Source organism: Pleurodeles waltl, chromosome 3_2 (genome assembly GCF_031143425.1).
Source record: "Pleurodeles waltl isolate 20211129_DDA chromosome 3_2, aPleWal1.hap1.20221129, whole genome shotgun sequence".
Classification (NCBI taxonomy): Eukaryota; Metazoa; Chordata; class Amphibia; order Caudata; family Salamandridae; genus Pleurodeles; species Pleurodeles waltl.
Genome location: NC_090441.1, coordinates 127155931 through 127174193, shown reverse-complemented (window position 1 = coordinate 127174193; position 18263 = coordinate 127155931). Strand labels below are relative to the sequence as shown.

General features: G+C 43.0%; 1 long non-coding RNA gene across 2 annotated transcripts in view; it reads right to left on the bottom strand.

The window, feature by feature from the left end:
• Positions 1–3176: 3176 nt before the first annotated feature.
• Positions 3177–18263, bottom strand: part of LOC138286578 (uncharacterized) — a 103360-nt gene continuing 88273 nt past the window's right edge. For both annotated transcript variants that reach the window (XR_011202017.1, XR_011202016.1), the window contains one exon: positions 3177–4122. This is a non-coding gene — a long non-coding RNA (uncharacterized lncRNA). The remainder of the gene's footprint in view (positions 4123–18263) is intronic.

Below are 18263 nucleotides of genomic sequence, written 5' to 3'. Positions count from 1 at the left end.
CCAGTCCCATTATTCTGAGTCCATTATTTCTCGAGCCAGCATTAAGGGCATGGGGCTGGCAATTTCAGGCCATATTGCCAGAGAGCTTGGGACATTACAGGATGTCTTTGGGCTGGGTAGCTCTTTTATCCACATCATATAGTGGGAGGGACTTTCATGGAGATTCTGAAAGTGAAAGAAGACAAACGGGAACTGTCTGAGGAGATGAGCTCTCCTCCTCGAGCAATGACTAGAACACGGAATGATGGTCTCAAAGTATTAGAATTACTGGTAATGTGTTGAAATATTTCCTCCTTTGACATTGTACTGTTTGGCACCATTTCTCTTTATGCTTTTTGACTCCAGAAGGCAGACTTCAATTGCATCCACACAGCAGACGATGTTTTTAAGGACTCTGGGAAGGCTAATTTACGATGCTAACTTCAGTTCTATAATATTTATGAAAAGTACACCTTTTCCCAAAATAGTTCAGAAGCGTTATTTACATTTCTAACTCAAGATCTGGAGCATTCTCCAAATATGTTAGCAGTTGAAATGTTGTCATTTACCAAGGACAGTTGGTGCTGCCCTAACAGCCCTGCTGAAAGAAAAAGATATGAACTCGTGAGAAACACTACTCGAAGATTTCCTGCACATCTCAAGATTTCCCTAGACAGAACAACTGTCCTGAGCCCCAAAAGATCAAGTTAATGATACCTCCTGGCACTCATAGAGTCATCGAACTGGAAAACCTTTGCCACTTCGATAGCACATTCCTCTACTAACAGCAACCTATGAAAGCAGGTGATGAGAACATCTCAGACAGATCACATCACTGTCTCATGCGTGCATCAGGACACCATGGCCATAAAATTGTCAGAACATTATTGGGGGTCATTTTGACCCTGGCGGTCCGAGACCGCCAGGGCAAAAATGACGGAAGCACCGCCAACAGGCTGGCGGTGCTTCCAGCACCACCGGGGCCGGTGGTATTCCGCCACTTTTGCCCCGGCGGTGATAATCCGCCTGGGCAGCGCTGCTTGCAGCGCTGCCCAGGGATTACGAGTCCCCGACCTCCAGCCTTTTTCTGGCGGTTTGCACCGCCAGGATAAGGCTGGCGGAACGGGGAGTCGTGGGGCCCCTGGGGGCCCCTGCACTGCCCATGCCACTGGCATGGGCAGTGCAGGGGCCCCCTGACAGGGCCCCATGCGGCTTTTCAGTGTCTGCTATGCAGACAGTGAAAAGTGCGACGGGTGCAACTGCACCCGTCACATGGCCGCAACACCGCCGGCTCCTATGTTGTGGGCGTGATCCCCGCTGGGCCGGCGGGCGGAAACCAGGTTTCCGCCTGCCGGCCCAGCGGGGATCTCCAAATGGCTGCGGTGGGGGTGCGGCCACATTGGCGGCCGCATGGCAGTCAGATCTTGGCAGGCGGCTAATGCCGCCCACCAAGGTCGTAATGACCCCCATTGTCTTATCAAAAAACATCCCTCTTCTTACACAACCTTCACTTGTTGACCCTACAGAATATCTTACCAACACCACATCACTTCCTTACAAGCTCAACCAAGTGCTATGGCCTCATAGTTGTTACTGACTTAACAGCACACCCTTTGCCTTACAAAATCACGCCTCACAGAGTATGTTAACCTCACTATATTACACCTGCACAACATTGGTCCAAAGCAATATTAGTGGTAAATCATGCCACCACAAGAACACTAACACTTGAAGACTACAAATTCTTATGGCACATTTGCCCACACACATAGAACACTAAATTAATCCTTGCAGGCTTAGACTCATTGCATGCATCGCATTGACCCATTACAAAGCATCACTTAACAATAGAGAGAACAGCCCAATCTTTACTGGCAAATTACAATGATATTGAACCACTGTGATACACTGCTCCTGCCTCTGAGCAGCTTATGTCCTGTATTGACCTGAGGACTGGGTGATGAAGTTCAGTCACTGACTTTAAAGTACTTAGTGAGAAACTCCAGTAGCCCATATTATTAAGTGCACCAGAGTGGCACTCCAAAACCAGTCTGAGATCCCTGTTACTTCTGCCTGAGGCACAAGATAAACACAGCTTTTACCAGGCTGATTTGATCTCATGTTTGCGAAGAGAACTCCAGAATGTCTGAGTTGGGGCACATAGCGCTCACAAACATTACGTTTACTGCAGAAAATGAACACAAAGGCCCTGATTTATACTTTTTGGTGCAAAACTGCACTAACGCAGTTTTGCACCAAAAAGTTTAGCACCGGCTTGTACCATTTCTGTGCACCAGCCGGGCACCATATTTATGGAATGGTGCAAGCCGGTGCAAAGGGTAGGCTAGCGTGAAAAAAAATGACGTTAGTCGGTGGGGCTAACGGTATGGAAGAAGGGGATTTTGCACCAAAAAAAGATGTAAGGCAGGTTAGAGTAAACAAAAATGACTCCAACCTGCCTAGAGTCATTTTCTGATGCAAAACCATCCATACCACGACTCCTGCCTTAGAAAAGACAGGAGTCATGACCACCACCTCAATGGCCAGCACAGGGGACCAGGGTCCCCTGGGCATGGCCATTTCACCCTGTGCCATGTATGGGGGCCCATTTCAGGGCCCCCATGGCACTTTAAAAAATAAAATACTTACCTGTACTTACCTGGGATGGGGTCCCCCATCCTCCGCTGTCCCTCTGGTGTGGGTGGGGGTGTCCCTGGGGCCTGGGGAGGGCACCTGTGGGCTTATTCCATGGTGTTCCACCATGGAAATAGGTCCACAGGTCCCCTAAAGCCTGCCCTGACCCAGACATCAAAAAAAGGGGCAAAGCAAGCTTTGCCCCATTTTTTGACCTCTCCTCCCTCCTGTGCACCATTTTTGCACAGGAGTATAAATATGGCGTTAAGGTCATAGAGTCATTTTTTGCACGGGAACACCTACCTTGCATCACATTAAGGCAACGTAGATTTCACAGAGGCTCATATCTCTAACCCCTTGATGCAAGGACTTAGTCAATGTGCCAATACGAATTAGTAATCCAGTTGGACCTCAACCCATACGCAACCCACTGGGCAATACTGTGTAGTGACTGATTCTTGGTAACAATCAGTCCTACAAAATGAGTTCAGGGACACAGTGGAACACCGAACCCTCTTTTGATCATGAATAACACACTATTTAACCAGACATGAATTTTAAAATGTTTATTTTTAAATCCCAAGCTAGGGCATAAAATATGAATGGTACCTACATAGACTATGAAAATTAATGCAGCAAAACACGTAATGGAAAATGAAACCAGCAAGAAAAACTCAACATTGTAATGGAGCTAAGATTGTCCTAAATACCCGTAAGCTATTTCTAAGTGCCACACAAAGTTCTTGCTAAAGCAATAAATAGCAAGTATGTTTGAAGTTTCAGAGATGGTTCACACATATCTCTAGTTTTATTATGAAACAGCAAGCTAGATATTTCCTATTGCAGCTTGTTCGAGGCTGGAACATAACGAGGCAATAGCTGAAGGCGAAGGCCATTTCTTCCTGCTGTTGCCTCCCTCTAAAGTTGATGCTATGTGACCTCTGCCTACATATCGCCAGTGTAAAGCCCCTCTCGACAATATGTTCTGATACCTGGGTTTCTATAGTATCTGATTAACAATCTTATTTTATACTTTGAAAACTATGATGCAATTAGCATGCACTAAACTAGAAATAAGACAAAACAATCATGGCAACAAAATACATTTACTCCATTAATATAATAATAAATCAGGTGCATAGGGTGCAGACATTTCTAGCATTGCTACACGCTTTAAAACTTCACACTTTCTATGAAAGAAATAGAAAAGTCTGAATAAGACAAGGAATGGAATAGTAGAGTTTGAAAGGACAAAAATATTGAAATGGAAAAGTCTGAACAGGAACTGTCACATTGTTCACAACAACCAGTAAACAGCCTTTGGGTGCAACTGAAAACCCTAAAGAATAATCTGGTACCAGCCAGTCTTTACACATAGTGGAGTGCAAGAGCTACATAGGGGCGGAAACAATTTACTGTCACTCCTCTGAGGGTCTTTCATGAAGGTGTGCCTCAGGTGCAACAGGTTTCAGTTTGAGGTGGTGCCTCTTGGCAGGATGAGGCATGTACCTAAGAAAAACAAATCTTGTGAGAATGAAGATAAAATACCTTGTTAAGACAATGGCATATTTAAAAAAAGAATAGGGTGCTTCATCAAATTGATTAACATTATCTGACACCTACTTGCAGCATGGCATTTGCCTGCAAAGACAAATAATATTGAGGAGGTAAAGTGGAAAGATGTTTATCTCATAATAGGGGAAGTTAATTATGCCCCAAGATGATATAGGGAGCCATTAAATGGCAAGGAGATGCTCAGGTAGTTTAATTTGAGGAAGATAATCACCATGACTTCAAGAGCTTCCTGGTATCTGTTCACAAAAATTGGTATTTTGTGCCTCATATGCAAAGACTTATTCAGTTCGTGAAAGTAAAAGCAAGTTGGTGCCTGAGAAGCTGGAAATCTATTACCCCAAGTTCTTGGGCCCTATTTTGGGTATCACCTTGTGGAAGTCTATTTTTGTATGAAGGCATGTGACACAGTATAGTTGTGGTAGCCTGAGAATTCTCAGGCCCGACTTCATTGCGTTTACTTTCATTCACAAACGTTTTGGTGTACTCCTCCCCATCACTGAAGAAGATGTAAGTTTGGCCGCCTCTTTAGCTGGATTCTTGCAGGTTACCCATGGATTGACATGACTCTTGGGTAAGTCCCTTGTCTCTACTTGGTAGCCTCCAGCCATTTTGACCACACTTCCAGAAACACAATCATGACCCCACACTTTCCCTTCCCAGACACTGGACCGCTTGCATATTTTTAAAAGTTTCTCTCTGCCTTTGCGAATTATAAGTGGCTTTTCCACATACATACCAACATTTCAAAACCAGAAAAAGAAAGGTAGTGAAAAAGAAATTGGGGGAATATATTTTCCCCCTTGATTAACAGCTAAATAAAGCCAGTCTTGGTTTTAAAAACCTGGAATCTCCCACCTGAATTGGTTCTGCTGGGATGTATGTATCCGCACTGCACATCTTGGTGGTGGAACTCCTTAATCCAGTTTAACCTCTCTCGGGTAAACTGCATTGGGTTCTCACCATGAGCTTCTTGAAGTTCTGTTTCACACTTGTCTGTGTCTGCCACGGTGCCCTTGCATTAATGGAACCCAGGGACCCCCACTGTATCATCATGGGAATCCAGGGACCCCCGCCTGAGTCATTACTGGAAGCTGGGGACCTAATTTGTCAATATTTGTTAATATTTTTTCATTTTCTAGGCTTTCGCGGACCCCCTGAGAAGGCTTCACGGACCCCCAGGGGTCCCCGGACCACAGGTTGGGAACCACTGTTCTAGACCATTTTTAGGTCTGGGGTGAGCTGAGACCTTTTGATTTTGCTGAAATAATAATGCACATAGGTCGGCGGGAGCACCGCCGACAGACCGGCGGTGCCCCGCAGGGCATTCTGACCGCGGCGGTTCGGCTGCGGTCAGATGCGGGAAACTGGCGGTCTCCCGCCGGTTTCCCGCTGCCCTGCAGAATCCTCCATGGCGGCGGAGCGCGCTCCGCCGCCATGGGGATTCTGACACCCCCTACCGCCATCCTGTTCCTGGCGGGTCTCCCGCCAGGAACAGGATGGCGGTAGGGGGTGCCGCGGGGCCCCCGTAAGAGGGCCCCACAAAGTATTTCAGTGTCTGCTATGCAGACACTGAAATACGCGACGGGTGCAACAGCACCCGTCGCACCTTCCCACTCCGCCGGCTCAATTCTGAGCCGGCGTCCTCGTGGGAAGGTTGATTTGCCCTGGGCTGGCGGGCGGCCTTTTGGCGGTCGCCCGCAAGCCCAGGGAAAATCCCAAAATACCCTCAGCGGTCGTTCGACCGCGGAGCGGTATTTTGGTGGGGGAACTTTGGCGGGCTGCCTCCGCCGCCCGCCCAAGTAAGAATCACCCCCATAATGTACTAAATTAAAGAGGCTTTCAGCCAACTCCCTTTATCCATTGGTCTGTTGTAGGGATATTCACATTTTGCTTTCATCCACTAAAGCAGACAGCATGGGAACATGGGCCAGCCTACTTCAGCCACTGGTTAATTCCATTTTGAGTGACTGTATTTTTCTCTCCAACAATGAGCACATACAAGGTAATTACCTTCAGTGCCTGTATTTTTGTTTTTACTTGATAATTACTTTAGTGTTGACTTTTTCTTTATTTAGAGCCCAAGGTGAAAGAAGAACCTTTCTACCAGATGTGAGCACAGGTCACATTCAATGCTTGATCAGTTAGTGTCTCCCGCCCATTCTGTTGTAAATTCCGATGCAAGAGTCCTTTGTTTATTCGACTGCTGGTATTGAACAGCATAACAGATTGTGTCCATTTGAAACTGTTCTGTATTATGTTAGTCTCTTTTTTTTTTACTATGAATGCAGTACACAAACCGAAAGCTTCAATATTATACATGTGAATTCATAAGTGGACAATTCTTCCGAACACGGTTATTCAAGATTCAATTTCACCAATAGCTCTTTAATAAACTTTGCCCAGGAAGAAAATCAGCCTTTATCATGTTTAATTTACAGCACCCCAACACTTCTTTTAAAAAAGTATTTACTTCTTTCTTTCTATGTTTCCTCCTTTGCTTAATTCTTCATTTGTCTCTCTTTCCTTCTTTATTGCTTTATTTTTCTCTTACCTTCGTTCTTTCCTGCCTTCTTTTTCTTTTTCTGTCTTCCCTTCTCTCTTTTCTTCTTTCTGTCCATTTTTCCTTTCTTCTTGCCTTTCTTTTTTCTTTCTTTTCTTCTTTCTATCCTACCATCATTCTTTGCATGTTTCGTTCCATCTTTCTTTCTTGTCTTCCTCTTTTCTTTTTCTTTCTATCCCTCTTTCTTTCCTTCTTTTTTCCTTCCTTATCTCCTTCCTTATTTCCACTTTATGTTCTTTCTTTCTTTCTTTCTCACTTTTTCTTTCTCTTTTCCTTTCCCTCTTTCCATATTTCCATCTGACTTTCATTCTTTCTTGCCTTTCTTCTCTTTCATTCTTTCTTCCTTTCTTTCCTTCTTTCTTGCTTTCTTTCCTCCTTTTCTTCCTTCCTTTCTCTTTCACTTCTTTCTTTCTTCCTTTCTTTATTTAATTCCTACCTTTCTTCTTTTCATATTTCTAGCCCTTCTTTCATTTTTATTGCTTTTCCTTTTTCTATCTTTTTTCTTTCTTGCTTTCATTGCTTCTTTCTTTCTTTTTCTTTTTTCCTTCTTTCCACTTTATGTTCTTTCTTTCTTTCTCTTTCTTTTCTTTCATTCTCTCTTTCCTCTTTCTTGCCTGTCTCTTTCCATCTTTTTAATCTTTCCTTTATGCTTCCTTTCTTTCGTTTTTCTATCCTTCTTTCTTTCTTTTCTTTGTCTTCGTCTTTCCTTTCTTCCGTCTTTCCATCTTTCTTTCTTTCTTTCTTGCCTCCCTTCTCTTTCGTTTTTTCTTGCCTTCATTCCTCCTTTTCTTCTTTATTTTTTCTTTTACTTTTCTTTCTTTCTCTCTTTCGTTCCTACCTTCCTTCCTTTCATATTTTTAGCTCTTCTTTCATTTTTATTGTTTGTCTTCGTTCTTTCTTTCTTTCTTTCTTTACTTCTTTCTTTCTTTTTTCTTTCCTTCCTTGTCTATTTCCTTTTTTTCCATTTTTATTATTTCTTTCTTTCTTGCCTGTCTTTCTTTACATGTTTTTCATCTTTCCTTTCTCCTTCCTTTCTTTCTTTCCTTCTTTCTTGCTTTCTCTTTTTCCTTCCTCCCTTCTGTGGTTCCATTTTTCTTTCATTTTTCTTAACTCCCTTCTCTTTCATTCCTTCTTGCTTTCTTTCCTTCTTTCTTTCCACCTTTTTGTCTTTCTTCCTTTCTTTCTTTTGTTACTACCTTCCTTCTTTTCATATTTCTATCCCTTCTTTAATTTTTATTGCTTTTCCTTCCTTCTTTCTTTCTTGCTTGCTTTCATTTCTTTCTTTTTCTTTCTTTCCTTAATTGTCTCCTTCCATCTTTCCATTTTTATTATTTCTTTCTTTCTTTTTTCTCTTTCTTTCCATGTTTTTTATCTTTCCTTTGTGCTTCCTTTCTTTCTTTCTCTCTCTCTTTCTTTCTTTCTTCCTTTCTTTATCTTTTCCTTTCCTTCATTCTGGCTTTCCGTCTTGCTTTCATTCTTCCTTGCCTCCCTGCTCTTTCATTCTTTCTTGCTTTCCTTCCTTCTTTCTTGCTTTCTTTTCTCCTTTTTCTTTCACTTTCTTTCTTCCTTTCTTTCTTTCCTACCTTACTTCTTTTCATATTACTATCCCTTATTCATTTTTATAACTTTTCCTTTGTTTCTTTCTTTCTGTCCTTATCTCCTTCCTTTTCCTGTCTTTCCGACCTTATCTCCTTCCTTCTTTCCATCTTTCTTTCTTTTCTCTTTCTTGCCTTTCTTTCTTTCCACCTTTTTCATCTTTCCTTTTGCTTTCTTTCTTTCTTTCTTTCTTTCTTTCTTTCTTTCTTTCTTTCTTTCTTTCTTACTTTCTCTCTTTTCTCTCCTTTTCTTTCCTTCCTTCCATCTTTCCATCTTTCTTTCATTCTTTCTTACCTCCATTTTATTTCCTTCTTTCTTGCTTTCTTTCCTTCTTTCTTGCTTTCTTAACTACCTTCCTTCTTTTTGTATTTCTTTCTTTCTTTCTTGCTTTCTTTGCTTCTTTCTTTCTTTTTTCTTTCCTTCCTTTCTCCTTCCTTTTTTCCATTTTTATTATTTCTTTCTTTCTAGCCCTTCTTTCTTTCCATGTTTTTTCTTCTTTCCTTTCTCCTTCCTTTCTCTCTTTCCTTCTTTCTTTCTCTTTTTCTTTCCTTCCTTCTGAGGTTCCATTTTTCTTTCATTCTTTCTTGCCTCCCTTCTCTTTCATTCCTTCTTGCTTTCTTTCCTTCTTTCCTCCTTTTTGTCTTTCTTCCTTTCTTTCTGTCGTTAATACCTTCCTTCTTTTCATATTTCTATCCCTTCTTAAATTTTTATTGCTTTTCCTTCTTTCTTTCTTTCTTGCTTGCTTTCTTTTCTTTCTTTTTCTTTCCTTACTTGTCTCCTTCCTTCTTTCCATTTTTATTCTTTCTTTCTTTTTTCTCTTTCTTTCCATGTTTTTTATCTTTCCTTTGTGCTTCCTTCCTTTCTTTCTTTCTTCCTTTCTTTATCTTTTTCTTTCCTTCCTTCTGGCTTTCCATCTTGCTTTCATTCTTCCTTGCCTCCCTTCTCTTTCATTCTTTCTTGCTTTCTTTCCTTCTTTCTTGCTTTCTTTCCTCCTTTTTCTTTCACTTTCTTTCTTCCTTTCTTTCTTTCTTTCCTTCCTTACTTCTTTTCATATTTCTATCCCTTTTTCATTTTTATAATTTTTGCTTTCTTTCTTTCTTTCCATCCTTATCTCCTTTTCCTTTTCTTTCTTTCCGTCCTTATCTCCTTCCTTCTTTCCATCTTTCTTTCTTTTCTCTTTCTTGTCTTTCTTTCTTTCTTTCTATCTTTTTCATCTTACCTTTATCCTTCCTTCCTTTCTTTCCTTCTTTCTTTCTCTCTTTTCTCTCTTTTTCTTTCCTTCCTTCCACCTTTCCATCTTTCTTTCATTCTTACCCCATTGTATTTCCTTCTTTCTTGCTTTATTTCCTTCTTCCTAGCTTTCTTTGCTACCTTCCTTCTTTCTTTCTTTCTTTCTTTCTTTCTTTCTTTCTTTCTTTCCTTTCTTTCCTTTCTTCCTTCCTTCCTTTCCTTCTTTCTTTCTTTCTTTCTTTCTTTCTTTCTTTCTTTCTTTCTTTCTCTCTTTCATTTTTTTCTTTCTAAAAGGCAGGAGACTGGCAGCCAGTGGCAGAACAATTGACTTTTTTGGTCTGAACTAGCCAAGACCTTTTGATGTTAATAACATTATGTCTATGATATTTACTTAGAGAAGTTTTCAGCCACACTTCATCCATCTCTGGTTTTGTCATTCACATTTTTCTCTAACCCACTCAACCATGCCTCAAGGGACAATCGTCAGCCCACTACAGCCACTGACTGACTTCACTATTGGTTAGGGCATACTGTCCTTTCAACAGGGAGCCAAAGTTGGCCCTTTCACAATGAGCATGTCCACACACAAACTAGTTCTCTTGAGTGCCACAAAGTATGACGGTAATGTGTGCTTTTTTGAGAAAAGAAAACATTTTTGCCTTTAATCAAAGTTTGACGAACACAGGGTAGCTCCCTAAGTAATAAAATTTCACAAAAAATATGAAAAGCAAAACAAGAATTGCTAAAAGCCTAATGGACAACACCAGACCTACTGGCTTTTGCTGATGCTTGTTACTTATAATTGGTAACAACATGCTTAACTGAAATGGGGCCCTGTTCTACTGATGGCTTGCTTATCATTCTGGTCCTGAAGATCACCCCATTGTTCCTCTGGGTGGAAACATCATCAGCATTATCCATTTCAACATTTTTCGATGCCTTCAGTGTTACAGTTAAACTATTGAATTGACTATAGTGAAACCTAAATCATTTGTATGGTCATATGCTTTTGTTGCTGTTTCCACACTGTGTATTTTTAATATACTGTAAAGACTTTGTTCCACCACAAATTAGCAAGTTTTAATAAATTCTATTTTAGTCATCTCCAACATTAATTGCTTGAGCTTTTATTTAATCCACACAATATATCTTCAGGTACCGCTGTTTATTTCTAATGCATACAAAACACATTCACAAACAAAACAAGCATTGGCAAAGGCAAAGTGTTAGCAGAGAATGCCCGATTTATTGTATTTGCCAATGCCTATTTAAATGTGAAAGATTGCTTGGCTCTCTCTTCTTAAATAACTCAAAGACCAAACCTCCAGTCAACCACATGAAGTTGTTTTTGTGATATTTCCTGTTTCTCTTGGTGTAGAGTCTGGTGATAAAGTGATATTATTCCCGAGATAAACCCTTTCAAAAATGTTTCAGAGAAAGATCAAATGAAACCTTTATTTTGTGATAATGGCCCACAGTGTGTTCCTTCCCAAGTTAGGGAACCAGCCCTCTCCTAAGTACTCGGAGGTCCTCTCTGGACCAGATATTGGTGTGATTTTGGAATTATTTCAAGTCACGGGGCGCTCTCATTTCACACAGCTCCCTCAACAACACTGACTCATAATTCATTAATAGAACTGCAGCCTTTTCACCCTCCACCCCCGCCCCCACTGTGCTCCAATTTAATGAAAGATATTTTGTTTCCTTCCAAGGAGCGCAATGTTCAACTTCCATCTCAGATTTCATTTTATGTCCCTTCTTTGCGCATATTCTTCACCCGTCATGATTCATCCGAGATGTCATCCCAGAGCAAAGTGACTCTGGTTCCACTTCAGCACTTAAGCCAGGCTGGCACAGCAGCGACCGCAGTCAGAAGCAGCACTAACAAGTATGCAGGGGACCGGTGCTTCTTCGGAACCGATGGATGCAGGGGAAGGAGGCCTCTGCTCTTTTTGGGGGACGGGACATATTTTTCATCCTTATACTTCTGAAGCGTGGCAGTCAGTGGCTGCTACTTGTCAACAGGACTGGCGGGCAGGGGGGGGGATATAAAAAAAAGTTAAATTAATAAAAAAAGTACCCTTTATGTTGGGAGAGACGGTTCCGTCTTTTCTTCCTCCTCATCTCTTCGCCGACTCCCGGAAGCACACAGGCTTCCGGTCTCCCCTCCAATCAAGAGGCTGCTGCCACCAGCATGACGGCAGCGTCGTGATTGGTCTGAGAGGCCTGCTTCGGCTCTTAGACAGGGACATGGGCCCTGTGCACGTTCTGCTCCCAGCTTCCAGTCATGCGCAAAGTGCGCATGACTGTTTGGCCGGCCAAAGCGTCATGCACATTTATGTGCATGAACCACTCCTCCAGCCCTCCTCCTCCTCCACAGCCCTGCGCCACTCTAACTTAGCTCCCAGGAAAACTAAAATGATAATAACATTGCGTTATTATCGTTTTCTTTTTCCCTTTCCTTCACTGCATGAAGCAGAGGGGCGATGCTCCTCCGCCTTAGTGGAGGAGCCACCTCTGATGAGGAAGAGTAGGCTGGTAGAAGAAAGACATGATGTGGAATGAAGACTAGGCGACCTCGGTATTCAGCAACTCTGTCATTTAACAGCACCAATGGCTGACTCCTCAGAAAAACTTTGGGCACCTGTATTTAGATTTTTGAAAATGCTTCTCTCGGATTGACTATTAACTTCTATGCACTTTGACCCTCATTAAAAGTTGAGGTTTTTCACCTCAACATATGACTCTGGGTGAAGTACTGCAACCCACAATTCTAAGTTTTTCCAACTCACCCAAAATTTCTGGTCGCGGAGACCCCAGCCCCGCCTACCCTTTGCAGCTGGCTGGACGGAGCAGACCATGCTCCCTAAGTCCTGCACCGCAGCTGCCACAAATCACACCCCACCACTCAGCATCCCTCCTGCTGAAACTTTCCACCTGATTGAGGTAGGCAAACAAATGACAACATTTTACCCAAGAATCGGTGAAAACCACACAGTGAAGGCACCGGTATGTCTGGGCCTGAATGGTTATTCCCATTTCTGGAGGGAACCTCATAATTGCCAGAAGTTGGTGTTAGAATAATCGCTGGAATCGTCAAGTTTGGCACCCTGGTATCCAGAGTCTAGCCAACTCCTAGTGAGGGTATTGGTGTCTTCGGTCTACAGCTTCACCATTTCTGAGAGGGATGTGTTTTCTTGTGTGCCAGCTGTGTGAACCGCTACTAAAGGCAAACCGGACAGGGCACCGCATTTCCAGTTACACAAGTCGACCTGGAAGATTGCTCAGTGATTAGAGCTCAATCTTTTAAACCCTTGCTTGCCTTCAGCAGGTCCCGAGCCTATGTGATGTAAATGCGTAGATATATTTTGTAGCAGACTAAGGGGTCATTCTGACCCTGGCGGTAAATACCGCCAGGGCCGGGGTCGGCGGTAGCACCGCCAACAGGCTGGCGGTGCTCCGCAGGGCATTCTGACCGCGGCGGTACAGCCGCGGCCAGAAGCGGAAAGCCGGCGTTGTACCACCGACTTTCCGCTGCCCATGGGAATCCGCCATGGCGGCGCAGCTTGCTGCGCCGCCATGGGGATTCTGACACCCCATACCGCCATCCTGTTCCTGGCGGGTCGCCCGCCAGGAACAGGATGGCAGTATGGGGTGTCGTGGGGCCCCTGGGGGCCAATGGCATGGGCACTGCAGGGGCCCCCGTAAGAGGGCCCCACAAAGAATTTCAGTGTCTGCTTTGCAGACACTGAAATTCGTGACGGGTGCAACTGCACCCGTCGCACCTTCCCACTCCGCCGGCTCCATTCGGAGCCGGCTTCCTCGTGGGAAGGGTGTTTCCCACTGGGCTGGCGGGCGGACTTTTGGCGGTTGCCCGCCAGCCCAGTGGGAAACCCAGAATGACCGCCGCGGTCTTTTGACCGCGGTACGGTCTTCTGGCGGTTCCCGCTTGGCGGGCGGCGGTGTATTTGTAAATGTACCTGCTGTCATAGTGCTTAAGGTCTGCTGTGCATGGCTGTAAACCAGAGCTGACCACAGCTTAATCCAGTGCAGGAAATCAATTCTTACTTTGAGCCGGTGGTTTAGGGTGCTCAGCACCAGCACTTAGTTGTCAAGACCGGCACTTATGAGAGTCTGCCACAGGGTGGCGCTGTTTGTCTGATTTAGAGATGAGCACAAAACAGTTGTTTATTAACCTTTAAAAAGGTCAAATAACTACCACCCAAGACATTCTTATACATTAGGGGTCTGCAGTAGTCTGAATTGTCACAGTTGTAGGAGTGTGATGGTTGGTAGTTGTGTTGGTACTGCCATTGGTAATGCCGTCAGGGGCAGTGGGCGATGGAAGATGCAATGGCATCATGACAAGGGCCCTGCCTATTGTTTTTACAAATTAAGCATTGAATACATTAGGCTAGGGGTTGCAGGCTTAAGGTAAAAATATATATTTCATATTTTTCTGCTTTTGTTGCACAAAATGGAGCAGCCTAAAATCCCATATATTATAAAGAACCATTAAATATTGAAACTATTTCACAGTTCCCTGTGAAATATCATAACTACATCACCCAAACCATTCTGCTGAGCTTAACCGTTGCCAGGGATAGTAGGATTGCGTGTTATTGAATCTAAACTATGTGGTATGGGTATTTGAATTACATGATAAATGGGAAAATTATGCACCACATTCTCTCAAAATAGTTCAATAAATTTGAATTAGGAACCACATTTTATGTAAAATGCAAATTATTTGGTATATCCAGTAGATCCATAGTTATGCGGTAAATGCACCCACAGATTAGCATCTGTCACAATTTACTACTGTTTAATGAACAGTTATTCATGAAAAGTAAACAAAACCTAAATATTCTAATTGCATTCGGTGGCTTTGTTAACAGCACTTTGAAGAAAACAGCAAACACTCTCCAAAATAAGTATATAATCTATAGAATGCGCAACAGATAATGGGTAATATGTTACGATGTTGCCATCCTGGGGTACTGGTGACATTTACAAACCACTCAGCTTCAGTCTCATGGTCAATGGTTTTACCAGAACCGCTCAATAACAATATTGGATCGTATAACACATTATATTTAGGTGTTGAAATGAGATTTGAAAGAATGTTTGATAACTAACAAGAAACCCTGAAATTCAGCAGTTATATTTCAGTCAACAAACTAAAAGCTTGAGCCCGTCATGCACTGCTTATGACCTCACATACTACATCACTCATAACATGTTAAAAGACTTCATTAATGACATCACTGCTGAAATTTCAAATTACATCATTGATGGCATCACCAAAGGCACCTCAAATGACATAATGATTGTTACTGTTATTAACATTACTTGATAAACCCTTGCATCATTTAACAAAAATCTGTTAGTAAAAGCCTATAGTCAAATACAGCATAGAGTTACTGCGTGTACATATGGGTGCATAGAATGGAAATGCAAAAACAACAAGGTGAAAAATGGAATGCTTGAATTACTCTCAGTCACTGCCAATTGCTCAGGGCCGTTTCCAAATACATTGGTTTTTTTGCCCAACATGACACTTCAATTTGGACCTACCCATGTGCAAATCAGTCTTGACCCTGCTCCTCATGGGAACAGTCCAACCCAAACTGCCAGACTAGGTCCTCCCTAAACCAGAACACAAGCAACCTAGAACCAGTTTTGCCCTAGTTACGGTTCTTCAGCCAGGCATAGCTTGTTTCCAATGGCACAGTGAGCTCAGGACCCACGTCTGGGTATACCCAGCACAATTAAAACGGTAAATGCAAACACAATAAGTTGATGGATGGAATGCTTGAATTAATCTCAGCCACTGACAATCATGGGAACAGTTCAGCCTGAACTGCCAGGCCAGGTCCTCTCTATACTGGAACTCAAGCAACCTATGACCAATTATGCCCTAATTACGGTTCGTCAGCCAGGTATAGCTTGGTTCCAGTGGCACAGTGAGCCCGGAACACACGTCTGGTCATACCCGGTGCACTAAGAGTGGCAAATGCAAAAACAATAAGATGTTGGATGGAATGCTTGAATTAATCTCAGCCAATAGCAATCACAAGGGCTGCATCCCAATCCATTGTTTTTTTGCCTGCCATGCCACTTCAGTTTGGATCTAGCTATATGCAAATCAGTCTTGACCCTGCTCCTTATGGGAATAGTCCAGCTCAAACTGCCAGGTCAGCTCTCCCTGGCCTGGAACACAAGCAAACTAGGACCAGTTTCTCCCTAGTTAGGGCTCTTCAAATAGGCATAGCTTGGTTCCAGTTGCACAGTGAGACCGGAACCCACGTCTAGGCATACCTAGCACACTCAGTGGGACGAATGCAAAAACAACACAGTGATGGATGGAATGCAGTTTGGGCTGGACTGCGTATAATAATGCCACAGTTGTGTTTAAAAATTTAAACCATAAAACCATTGAAATTCGCAAGTTATGGACATTTTGCAGATGTAATGCCCATGGCCTCACCCTTGATGTGCCAGATGCAATTACAAATATTTGAAACAATCTTACAGGTCAGATTACATATCATATTACAATTAAAACAATAACTTAGATTAATTTCAATGTAGTATTATTGGTTTAAGTAATTGTAGTGATTTAGGACATTATTCCTTTAGGTGTTGTTACATATTGGGATAAAGATTGTGAGGTCAAGGGCATTGCATTTGGTGTGTGAATAATTGTTTCCATGGCTGTTTTGCCAGTTATGGATTACAAAGCTAGCCATAACTGGAGATTTTTTAATGGATGTTTGGGTGTAACTCAGAACCATAACTGTACTTTTATAGTACATCTAGTTTCATGAAGGTACTTCCTTCCCTGCTGCACACAGTCTTCAGGTGTATGCACTGGGGGTTGTCCATTGGCAGCCAACCACCACTGCCAGTGGCCTTGGATGGCCAACCTGCAGCTGACAGCCAATCCCAGATGTGCAGCAAAGTTGGGGCAGGACTTGATCTTCAGCCACACCCTATGCACAACCCACTGCAGACTGACAGACACAAGCTGGCCATTTTTATTTACTTTTTCATTGTATATGGTTTTAAAAATACTATTCTTATGCATTTATTTATTATTATTAAATATTAATGAAATTTTTTGAGGTTTGTAACCCTTTAAGTGCTTGTGGGCCCCTTAACTGAGCAATGCTTGAATACCTGAACTTTTATCTGCAAACCTGAGAGGAAGTGACGACAAAGCACTGAAACCATTGCAGTGGGCCAGGTTCTTTGTTTTCCCCAGAGCTAGTGTTTTGAATTAGCTTGACGCTGCTTGGGCTGTACTCCATCAAGTCAACCCAATCTGTTTATAGTAGTTGAATATGCTTGAAACATTTAGTTGCAGTATTCAAAATCTGATAGCCCTACATCCCCCCACACACAAAAATGTGTTACATTATCGTTATAGTTAGTTGTGATAGAAAAATCTGATTTTGTTTTTAAAAAATAAACTTAAAAAGTCACAGAAAAAACAAAGGTTAAAGTAATGTTCTCTGACATTAGCCCACATAGCGATGCAACACATATATGTGGAACTACTGTTGGCAAACCATGGACCAGTCATACTATTGAGCTGTAGAATCCCCATCGACTATGATCCAGTTGTAAAACAGAGAAACAGAACATTCAACTTCTAGGGCAAAGAATGAAAAAGGGATGTGTTGTATGATTGGGAATGTAGGCTACGTACATGATTTCCGGAGCATTAGAAGTGTCTGCTATAAAAGGTAAGGAACAAATGTATTCCAAGTGTCATCAGCAGAGAATCTCATCCAGAACATATTCTGTGCCATTTAATGTGGCATTGAAGAGTTTGTCAAGATGTGCATACACACTAGAAAGACTATGGTGCTCATTATGACCCTGATGGTGAAATCCGCTTACCGCCACAGTGACTGAGGCCAACATACCGCCACGGAGGCGACCATCCGTCCACCAGATAATGAGCACTGCCTGACATCCCCCACAATAAGGGCAGAAATCCGGTAATGTTCATGCTGGCGGACCGTGGTGACCTGGCACTGCTAACACCAGCACCACACTGTCAGTAGAACCCTGCCAGCTGTATTATGACCTGAAATACGGCCTGGCGGTGTTCTGCTGGCGGGGTGCTGCTGGTGGTAGCCGTGCCCCTTCCTGTTCCCTGCTGGACGACCAACTCGCCAGACAAGGTAAGTTGGGCATCCGACAAAGGAGGTGGGTGGGAGGGTGGGGGTGTTGTGTGTTTGTCTGAGTGTGCCCATGAATTTGTGAGTGTGTGTGTGAATGCGTCTGTTGTGGTGTATGCGTGGTTGTATGCATGTGAGTGAATGAGTGTAAGGATGGTGAAGTGAGTGCATGTTTGCATGTCAGTGTGTTTGTGTGTAAGAATGTGTGTGAGTATTTCTGGAAGTATGCATGTATGAATGTGTGTCTGCCAGTGTGTGAGTGAATGCGTGTCTGCCAGTGTACGTGAATGGGTGTATGCGTGGTGCATATGGGTGTCTGTGTGCATGTATGTGAGGAGGGGGCGTGGTGAGGGGTGCTGTGACTGTAGTGGGGGTGGAAGGAGGGGGTGATGTGAGTGTGTGTGTCTGCGGGTGTGTGCATTTATGGGGGGTGGAAGGGGTATTTGAATCAGGGGTGGGGGTGTTTGTGTGTATCGGAGGGGGTGGGGGGTTGTTTG